The sequence below is a fragment of the Corapipo altera genome, unplaced genomic scaffold, assembly GCF_003945725.1.
Source record: "Corapipo altera isolate COAL_440 unplaced genomic scaffold, ASM394572v1 68, whole genome shotgun sequence".
In the NCBI taxonomy this organism is placed as follows: domain Eukaryota; kingdom Metazoa; phylum Chordata; class Aves; order Passeriformes; family Pipridae; genus Corapipo; species Corapipo altera.
In genome coordinates this window covers 5,300,774-5,310,916 of record NW_020884919.1, presented here as the reverse complement: position 1 = coordinate 5,310,916, position 10,143 = coordinate 5,300,774, and the positions used below count along the sequence as shown (strand labels likewise).

Below are 10,143 nucleotides of genomic sequence, written 5' to 3'. Positions count from 1 at the left end.
ATGTCATTTTGTGACAGACTGCAAATAATTAAAAATGGCTAAATATGCTGCTTGTAAATGGGCTTGTTGAAAACTTTGATCACAGACAGAAAGGAATTCTTTTAAAAACCTACTGTTAACAGTAGGTAAAAAGTTAATGAAAAACTTATAAATAATTAATTTTTCCTCTAGAGCCAGAAAAGATTTGTTGTTGATGTTAATGGACTCACAATATATGTTGTATTGTCTTTTCTGAAGTAAGCACTGAATTACTTGATCTCCATACAAAAGAAAATAATTTATTGCACCAATAGCTTTATTAGTGTTTGTATTCCCAGAAAACAATAATTTCCTGGGTTAACTAAAGCAGCTTGCCTTGATGATAATACATAGCATGACACAGCTAAATTGACACTTCAAAATAAACAGGATACTTTAAATCAAAAAAACTGTTGAAGAAAAATTTGCAAAAAGAGTCTGGCACTTGATATTTTCAAGAAAGCAACTGCAAAGCACAGAGAACTATTTCAGATGACCCAATTGTAATTCTGCATTTAAATATGTTTCCTTCCTCCACATGATGTTTTTTGAAGCAGCAGCAGCAGGAGAAGCAACGCCCTTCCTTTACATGCACATATCATATGCAGAGTCATCACAGTCTGAAGGTCATTCAGGTCAAAAATACTCACAGGATCCCAGTTGTTCAGATGTGGTCATTCCACAGCTGAACTGAAAATATCCTCTCCCTACTTTATTTGATAAATGTTTTGGCAATATTACAATAATCTCTCATTTGACATTATGATATTAAGTAGTGTGACTGCTCTCAGTTGTCCTATTGAAAATAATTCCTTGATAGTTCTGATGAAGGTATAAATTTCATACAAGCTTGCTGAGTATGCGTCATATTAGAAACTGAAGCAAGTACATCTCATGGACAGTAGTGATACCTTGGTATAAACCAGAGGATAGCTTGGGGATAGGTAACAGGTTTAAAAAAAAACACAGAAAAAATTGTCAGCCAAGTTCTTTCTGTAAAAGACAGTCAGCTCCTGGTACAGCTTCATTCATGTGTGACAGACACCACTGATATTTAATCATTATAAATGTACAGGACCTACTGATACTCTTGCTTCTGATGGAAAAGTTGCACCTTGGCTATCTGATGCTATTAATTTCCATTTATAAGTAAATATAAGGGAATAAATGTATTAGAAGGAAAGATTTTTGGGGTGTTTTTCTAAGGGGTAAGATAGATTTTTGAGGGTAGGGATTTACCACCATTCAGCTGTAGAAATATACATTAGCATCTAATGTATATTTCTATAGAATCTAATCTAAAAGCCACATAGAAAAAATAAAACCAAAACCAAAAAACAAAACAAAACAAAAAAAAAATCCAAACTTAAATATCCCCAGTGAGCATTTTGTTGCACGGATTTTTACAGGAGGGAGCTCTGACAGGGCTCACAGCAGGGATGCTGTGCCATACCCATACCACTATAGGCCTTGTTCTAAGCTTCTGCTTATCCTCAGCCTTGCAGTAAGGAATATTCCCCCATCTCCACATATCCTGTAACAGAATGACCAAGTTCTTCATCCAGTCTCAGGATCCTCACCCTGCAATGTTACACTGTCCTGCCTCCAGGCAAACCTTTGCAGCTCAGGTAGCAGATTGTGTCTCCTCTGGGCATCTCTCCCCGAAAAGGAAAGCATTTTAAATTTCAGGAGCACCAAGCAGGAGCGTGAGGAAGTTGAACGACTTCATCCTATTTTTCTTTCCCCCTATGGAGGTCTGAAATAGCAGGAGGTGTTAACAGCTTTTATAAGTTTGTAAAAACTCGAAGTGCTGATGGAGTGGGGGGCAGGTCTCACATAACTCCAGCAACTTTTCCTCTGCAGGAGGAGAAAATCTTAACTGTCTTTTCGCACAAGGGCTGTCACTCATCTTCATTTCAGGGACCCCAGCAGATTGTCTCACCACATTAACAGACACATTTTAGCCTTTTTTTTGGCTCCTGTGAAAGCCATTTCTCTACTGATCCAACTGTTAGCAGGTCTTTGGTCATTTGGCAGGGCAGGGGAAATGCTTCATGCAATACCAGCCACATCATCCTTGTTTGTGCCTCAGGCTATAGAAGATGATGTGCCTTACCCACGTCAGCTGAGCTGGTAGGCTTGTGGCTTTCCAGCTCTTTTTTTGCAGAATACCACCTGTGTGTCACAGATACCTCTAATCATCACTGAAAAACATTTGTACCAGAAATAAGCTCGGATGGAGGCTACAGTAAGTCTAACACATCCAAGAGCAAGAAATCCTGCAGCATTTATACTTGCTGCAAGAATCATTTCTGGGACTTTGTGACATGCTGATCTCCACATCTGGCTGTGGCATGCACCTCAGCTTGTCCATGGATGTTGCTATTTCTAGGTTTCTGCTTTTCAGGCTTGATGGGTGCAGCTGCATGAGACCTAGCAACAGATCTGTAAGAGCAAATAATATCAGTCCTAATGGGAATTAAATTAATATATCTTTTACAGGCCACAGCTGCTCTACTGGTGCTGCTCCCCATACAGAAATACTGTGAAAAATGTTCCCCATTTCCTTTCTTATGACATGCAAGGCAGACATTTTTTATTCTTTATTATGTATCTGTTTAGCTATGTCTTACACAGAAAGCAGCCTGGAAAAGCATCAGTCAGAAATAATAATAGAAATAATGAAGAATTACGTGATGAGGGCTTACCAAGCATATTCTAGCATGTACCAGAGAAGCAGTGGCTGGGAGTCACACACACTTTCATCTCTGAACGAGCTCTCCATTCCCTGAATTCACCAGGTGCCCAGCAGATGGTGGTGTTATTTCAACTACTTTGCTCTGCACTCCCTGGGAAGCAGCCAGGCTGCGTGGAACAACTATGGGAAAGTTGTTTCAGGATTTCACAGCTCACAGAACTGCACTTACAGGTTATTTTCTGCAGCATCCTGATATTCCTTCGTGTAAAAATAAATGTTACTGATAGATATCAGCCTTCCAGTACCTAAAGGGGACTTACAAGGAGGCTAGAGAGGGACTTTTTTCAAGGGCGTGTAGCAATAGGACAAGGGGGACTGGCTTAAAAATGACAGAGGGCAGGGTTAGATCAGATATTAGGAAAAAACTCTTTACTGTGAAGGGTGGTGAAGGAACTGGTACAGGTTACCCAGAGAAGCTGTGGCTGCCCCATCCCTGGAAGTGTTCAAGGCCAGGTCAGATGTGGTTTTGAGCAACCTGGTGCAGTGGAAGGTGTCCCTGCCCATGGCAGGGGTATTGGAATGAGATGAGCTTTAAGGTCCTTTCCAACCCAAACAATTCTATGAGATATTAAATTAAACATTCTTACAATTGTCTTGATGAAAATCCTGGTGAGAGGAGGAAGATCGTCTTCTCATAAGCAGGAAGAAACATTTCTTTGAAAGATCTCTTTTCCAGAAATTTCAATTTCCTACAAGCTGCATTCCAGCCATGATCTGGTAGTGTCATTATCTCCTTCTGGAATTTCCAGTCTTCTCCACAGATTATGTAGGATAACCTAATTACTTATGCTCTTTACCAGCAAAAAGCTGTCCCTTTCTTTTTCAGCTCTTGTAACATTTAATTTTTCTTTGTTTCTGCCCCTTCTGAGCAGATATTTCATTATATTTGCTGAATCTCTTCCATCTCTTTTCTGCAGCCTGTATTGTGTCCTTTTCTTTCTTCTGGCCACATCTGCAAACAGCACCTCATCTCCTGGCTCTTTGGCTGTCATGGAGTAGGATCCCACAGAAGAGTAGTAAACCGCATCAAAAATTTGGTGGTGTTTCTGCCTTTGGATGGGAGCTAGAGAGGGGGAAGAGAACAGAAAGAGCATTTTTAGGAGTCTCTCTAGACATCAAGTTGTACTTGATCTTTTTGCTTACTTTAGAAACTGTTATAGCCATTGCAACATGACATAGTCAGTCACCAGCTGGAAACGATCATCCAAAGGCAATTTGAGAAATTTGGCTGCTCAGTTAATAATATTCAATTATTTGTGGCCTGACAAAATACCTGGAAACTTTCCAGATGTTTAAGGAAAGACATGTTTCAGTGCAGAATTTCTGAGCTGCTCCCATGTACTGAGTTAGCTGGCATGTATCTTCATGAATACTTTATATGAACTCAAAGTCCGAAACATGATGCAAGTAATTTTTCTGATGTCAGCAGGAGCAGAAATTTGTCACACTTGCTTAGGTCTCAGTGCTTCCATATTACAGTGCTAAGAAAGCAATAACTTACTGTGAATATTTCATATTATCTACAAAAGTTTAGGACCAAACCTATTTCTTGGATATTGGAACACCTTTAGCAAGATCTTGGAGTCCAAGCAACTTCTGACATGGGTGCCCTTAATGACCTAGAGTGAAACAGAGTCCAACACAGGCATGTATCTATGCCAAAATACTTTTGAGAACACTATTTCTTCCACTGTTCCATCATGAACTGAGCTGCTGCCCTTTTCATGTCCGTAGTGGCCTCATCCCAGCCAGACTTGGTGTGGGTGGAAGGCAGGGCCAGGCTGGCCACCCTCCAGGCAGTCAGTCTCTGCTGTTGCATCCTTCTTCTCCTGGCACTGCAGAGACACGAGGCACACCAGACAGGCAGTTCCCTGGTGTCACAGGCTGCAAACAGCAGCTGATCTCTCCCAGAGAGCGTGGCTGCTGCCGTATGGCTGCAAACCTGCTCACCACCGAGCTGCTCCAGAGACAGGAGCCAGCATCCTCTCATCACCCTTTAGGGTCTGACAGTTTCCAGGGATGAGTGCTCCTCCAGTTGCACTGCCTCACAGAGGTCCCACAAGCTGTTATTCCTATTCCCTGCCTCTTCCCAGGGAAAGAGGCTCCATGTCAGCAGTGTTTTTCTTGAGCTCCATGACTCCACCTCCAGCCAGGTTGCTCAAAGCTGGCAGTGCATTGCAGCCTCTGGCAGTTCTGGCCTTAGTGGGAGCTCTCCAAAATCTCAGAATTTTGGGCCACCCACTGTGCAGATACAGCTGAAATCTGTGGTCAGAACCCAAAACTCTGTTACATGTGTGTTTCCTCAAACACCACACCCCATGCCCAAGCAAGGGGGAATTACTACTGCAGAGCTGTAGCCTGGGTTGCAGTTCTCCCAGGCAGACAACACTCACATCCACTTAGCCATGCAGAGTACGGTATCAAAATGTAAGAGACATGAGAATGAGACTGCTTGAGAAGTACAGAGTATATTTTTTGTAATATAGGGCAATTTATATGTAAAATATCTGTAATCGAAAAAAAGAACACCTTAAATACAATATTCAAAATCCAGCAATAAAAATCCTGTATCTGGCAATGATAAATCAGCACATTAAAAACATGTCATGCAGAAAGCAGATGCTCTTTGCGGGGGAAACAAGGTTTGTAATGTGGAGGTAAAACAGTGGTGACACAAACAGGATCAGTCACACACAGTTTGTCCGTGTCCCAGCAGTGCCAGGATGGGAGCTGAGGAGGTGCAGGAATACTTCACACTGCAGTGTGTTGCTATGGACACCATGACCTCTTCACTGGGGCTGCCAGGACTGCGGGTTTACAGGGCTGGACCCCATACTGTCCCTAAAATAATGGGAGCTTCTTGCTGGTCACGTTGCAAATTCTGCCAAGTTGGCTCTAATAAGAATAGCCCAGTAATTTCTTTCTTCTTTGTGTTCCAGGACCCAAATCACTTCATTTTCAAGTGGTTGAAAATAATTCATAAACTAATCAAGCTTTACCATACACACCAGTATGAAAATTACCTTTGAATCTTACATGTCCTTGGTCTTTTGGATGCCCTTTTCCTGCACTTGATCACTACACAGATGATCAGAAGCAGCTTTTTCTGTAACCCAAGGATAGGTAAACTAAGAAGATCTCTCAAAATAGAAAATATAAGCAGTTCCCTTAGAGAAAAAGCACCCAAATAATGCACAAAAGAGAGTGGAATAATGCGCATTATACAGCCACGAGATCAGCCTGAAATGAACTTTAGGCAACTGTGCAGGAACTGAGACATTTCAGTCATACAATGCAAAGAACAGGGTCACAAGCAAACTTTCATGGGAATTAGACCTTCATATATCTTATTGTGTCTGTGTTTGATTAGAGCAATGGGCTGAAGCACAAGAGCTTTGCCGGTATTTTCTTCTCCTTTTTTTTTTTTTTTTTTTTTTAGTTAAATCTATTTCCAGAGATTTAAGATGGAAGGTTTAGATGCTGGAAACCACCTATGCCATCAAGCAGTCTCAGTCACAGAAGACTCAAACATGTAATAAATACAGTGTGCAATTTAACAGGATTATCAGAAACTAATAGTTAAGCTTTTGTTTTGCTAAATGTTCACCCATCCTTTATTAAGTATTTCTAATTACCAGGATTTTAATGGTAATGTTTAACAGCCCCAGAACTCCAGGGTCTTTTAATATCTGCCACAACAGAGTTTTCAATTATCGTAATTCTGTCCTTAATTTCTGTCATCATAATTATCCTTCGTTACAGCAACATTCTTAGATCTGATTCATCAAAGTGAAATTTTTCGTTTTTTCACTTGACTTGCAACTCAAACTGGGATTTAACCTCTCAGTCATTTCACCCTATATCTTCAATGAACAGAAAAAATTCACTTTTCTGGTTTGCCACATGTTCCGGTTGCTGTATCAGTGGAGGGGACATACCGTCAAAACTAAGTGAAAGGTTGAGTATGCATTACAATTTATTACAGTTTATACAATTCTTATAATAATAGCAGGAGCAGTACAGGTTAGAAATCTCTAATATTTTCAACAGTCCCTCATATCACAGCATGGCTGACCTTCATAAACCTAGCTCATAACAAAAAAGTATTTGTAGTAGATAACAGCCATCTCTCTGATAATTCACCTATCTTACAAGAGCAATCCATTTGATATGCTATTAATTACATTAAAAAATACTGAGATACCAGTAAGCTACAGATCTTAATTTATTTAAATTGCTTATATGCAATTCATTTTCGAAGTGCCTCAATGTTTGCACTTGAAAAATGTGATCAGCCTACAAAAAAATTTAGATGTTCTCAGTGTCTGATCCTGTAGCCTGCACAGGCTCTCTGTGACCTCAGTTTGATGGCAAAGCAGGATGGAGTCTGTCTTCCTCGAAAATTGGCTTTCAAGCCCACTGAAACAGGTCACTGCAACCAGTGGGGCGCCGCTGCATCGAGTCATTCCCCACCTCACCTTGCGCTTATTGAAGTCAGTTTTATTGCTGATTTTGTGGGAACAGACTCCAGCTCTCCATCTCTTTGTCAGTGTGCTTTCAAAGTCCCTTCTGCAGTGCTTCATCCAAGTCAAGAACTCAATTTCACAAATTCAGATCAGGAAGACTGCAAAACAAATATAGCTGTGACAAGAAAATAATGATAAATTGTAAGGTGCTGTCTATTACTTCAAGTACTTCTGTGATATTTGCTCTCTTAAGTCTGTGTAGCAGCCTCAGCCTAGAAGGTTTCTGAATTAAAACTAGAATATAAGAAACACTACATATAAGGTTTTGATAGAGCAAAATAACTGGCAATCTCACTATCTTTAATAGAGAAAAATAACTGGCAATCTCACTTTCCTCTTCTATAATTTCCCCGTAGGACGCTGTGTGGTGTAAGGGATTAAGCAAGCCCTAGTAGGCAAATGAGCATTGGAGTAGCTGTGGAACTTTGGACCAGTCACTTGACCTTCTTCTGCTTCATTCAAGCGAGCTGGAAAATTAGAGGCAGCACAGAGCCAGAATGAAAACTGGACGTTGCTTATAGCAGTATTTTCTGGAAAGGTAAATTGCAAACCATAATTTTGTAACAGGCAGTTTTGTTCAGTGCTGTAATGTTTGTGGTACATGCAAGCAGCAGTTCTATATATACACAGAGTGCAATATAAATTTATGAAATTTATAGATGCATGCCTTTGGTTTTTGGCTGTGTGCTATGCACTAAAGAGATCTTCTTGCAACTGCCTAATATCTACAGATCATAAAAGTGTAGTCCATACTCAATTGTTAATTAATCTAAGACCTTCTCTTTAGATTTTTATTAATTTTAATGCAGCTGGTTGGTGGGCGAAAGACGTGATTTATATGAAGTCTGCACTTAGCTCATTGCAAGAGGCTTAAGCTCTCAGCTGTAACATAACAGGGGAGGAGGCTGGGAAACTTATTTTTTTTCTCTTGTCTGCATGCTTGTTCTTGGTAATCTCTGCACAGTCTCACCAGGAGGGGATAGAATCATCCCTGTTCTTGGTTATTACTGGTCTTGATGATCATCCTGGTCATTTTTGTCATTTCTGCTTTTGGTCATCATCCTTTTTCAAGCAAGCTGGAGTAGATGATCTTCAGAGTTTCCTTCAACTGACATTTCTAGACTCTCCTGGTCTTGCCTGCTCAGGGGTATAAAATCATCTTAGGTGTGATGGCATCATCCCTGAGCATAGGCAATAGCTGGTCCTCAGGTGCCTTATTTAAAGAGGTTGTCTTGGGGACCTGGAGTTCACTTCAGTTCACATTTGCCTGGGAACTCTTTTGGGGGTGCAAGTCTGGATTTATGTTTCACTCACCACCTCTCTAATTGCCTTTGATCCAAAAGCTGCAACTGATGTAAGTGGGAGATGGTGAAACATATTTATACAAAAAAAAAATAAACTGTGGATACTATAAAATATATTTTCAATCTAAGATGATAGTTGACTTCTTAATAAAATTTTCTGTCTCAGATAACTGTTCCTGAGCTACTGACAATGCAAGAATAGAAGTTTGAAAATCTTCCAGTTGTCACAAAGGCAGTAGTAGGATAATATTGGCACTGAGATCTACCTTTATCAGATCAAAAAGATTTGATTTAAACTCTATATGTAACTACCTCATAACTATATAAATATATATTTTAGAAAGTCAAGTACACCAAATAAATACGTCAGAGTGAGAATAACTAAGATAGTGTATGAAAATATCAATAACACCACCTGTATGTACCCACTGTAGTGGGAAATCAGGGCCCTTATGTTATACTGCAATCTACAGCAAGGATGAGGATCTCCATTTCCTGATGGCATTTTGAGAGCCTGTCCCTGTACAAGCTGGTGATCCTTAACTTAATCCTTTTAAGAACTGTCTAGATTAAAGTAAATTGATGTCCATGAAAGGGTAAGTAAATGCATGTGCTTTAACTTGCTTGTTTTCACGCAGTCCCAATGTAACTGCTCCTTACCTCCATAAGCTTAAGAAAGATCATGACTCGACTGTTGCCTATTTAAAATCTCCAGGAAATTATTAGCTAGCTTAGAAAACAAAATGAGAAAATGTCATTTGCATCTAGCTGGTCTTTGGACCAGCTTTGTGCTGGAACTCTTGCAATGTAGAGGAATGCGTAATTAAAAATTATCTTACTAGGCTTTAAAAATATTTACTGAAACTGCTTTTACTCACACAATATTACCCATTCCTCTCCAGCTTGGGTTTCTAGTGAAAACATGTTGAAATCCAGGGATGATCAAAAGAAGCATCATAAAGTAATGTCCAAACCTAAAGTAAATTTGCAAGCAAGTTATGTCTGTCCTGGATGCCTTGACTCATGCTAAGCATTGCAACACAATCCTCTGGTTATAAACCGTCTTCCCAACACCTTCTGTACTATGGAAGCAAAAAACCATCATTCTTTTCTTTACCTCTACTTGAAGCAGAATCAGTGGCTCGTAAAACCTTGAGTCCTGTATGGGGAAAGTGTCTAAGCTCGTGCTCAGAGTCAGCTGCGTTGGGAAACTCTTGAATTGCAGGAGTCCTTCACAGCTGGAATTTCTATTTCATCTGGTGGAACTGAATGAGTGCACTTTATCCAAGCAGTAATCTAAGCCCCTAGAGGCAGGCAAATTCTACAAGAGAATCAAAATTTGGCTCTGTGTGGAGAGTTGGCTCTGGTTTGAGTTACCTTTATGAACACAAGTGCATATTTCAATCTCTGCAAGCACATATGGTATTGGTCGGCAATTAGGCATCCCTTGACAAGGTTATTTGTCTTCAGAGTCAACAAATACAGCATGATTAACCTTTGAGTAGGTAAAGAACAAATATATTAAAATTTCTTATCT

General features: G+C 40.0%; 1 long non-coding RNA gene across 1 annotated transcript; it reads right to left on the bottom strand.

The window, feature by feature from the left end:
- Nucleotides 1-3,415: 3,415 nt before the first annotated feature.
- On the bottom strand, nucleotides 3,416-9,378 carry LOC113953326. Its single transcript, XR_003529843.1, has 4 exons — nucleotides 9,227-9,378; nucleotides 5,800-7,417; nucleotides 4,319-4,395; nucleotides 3,416-3,839 (listed from the first exon to the last, which is right to left on the bottom strand). It is a non-coding gene; the product is annotated as an uncharacterized LOC113953326 (long non-coding RNA).
- Between the last annotated feature and the right edge of the window lie 765 nt (nucleotides 9,379-10,143).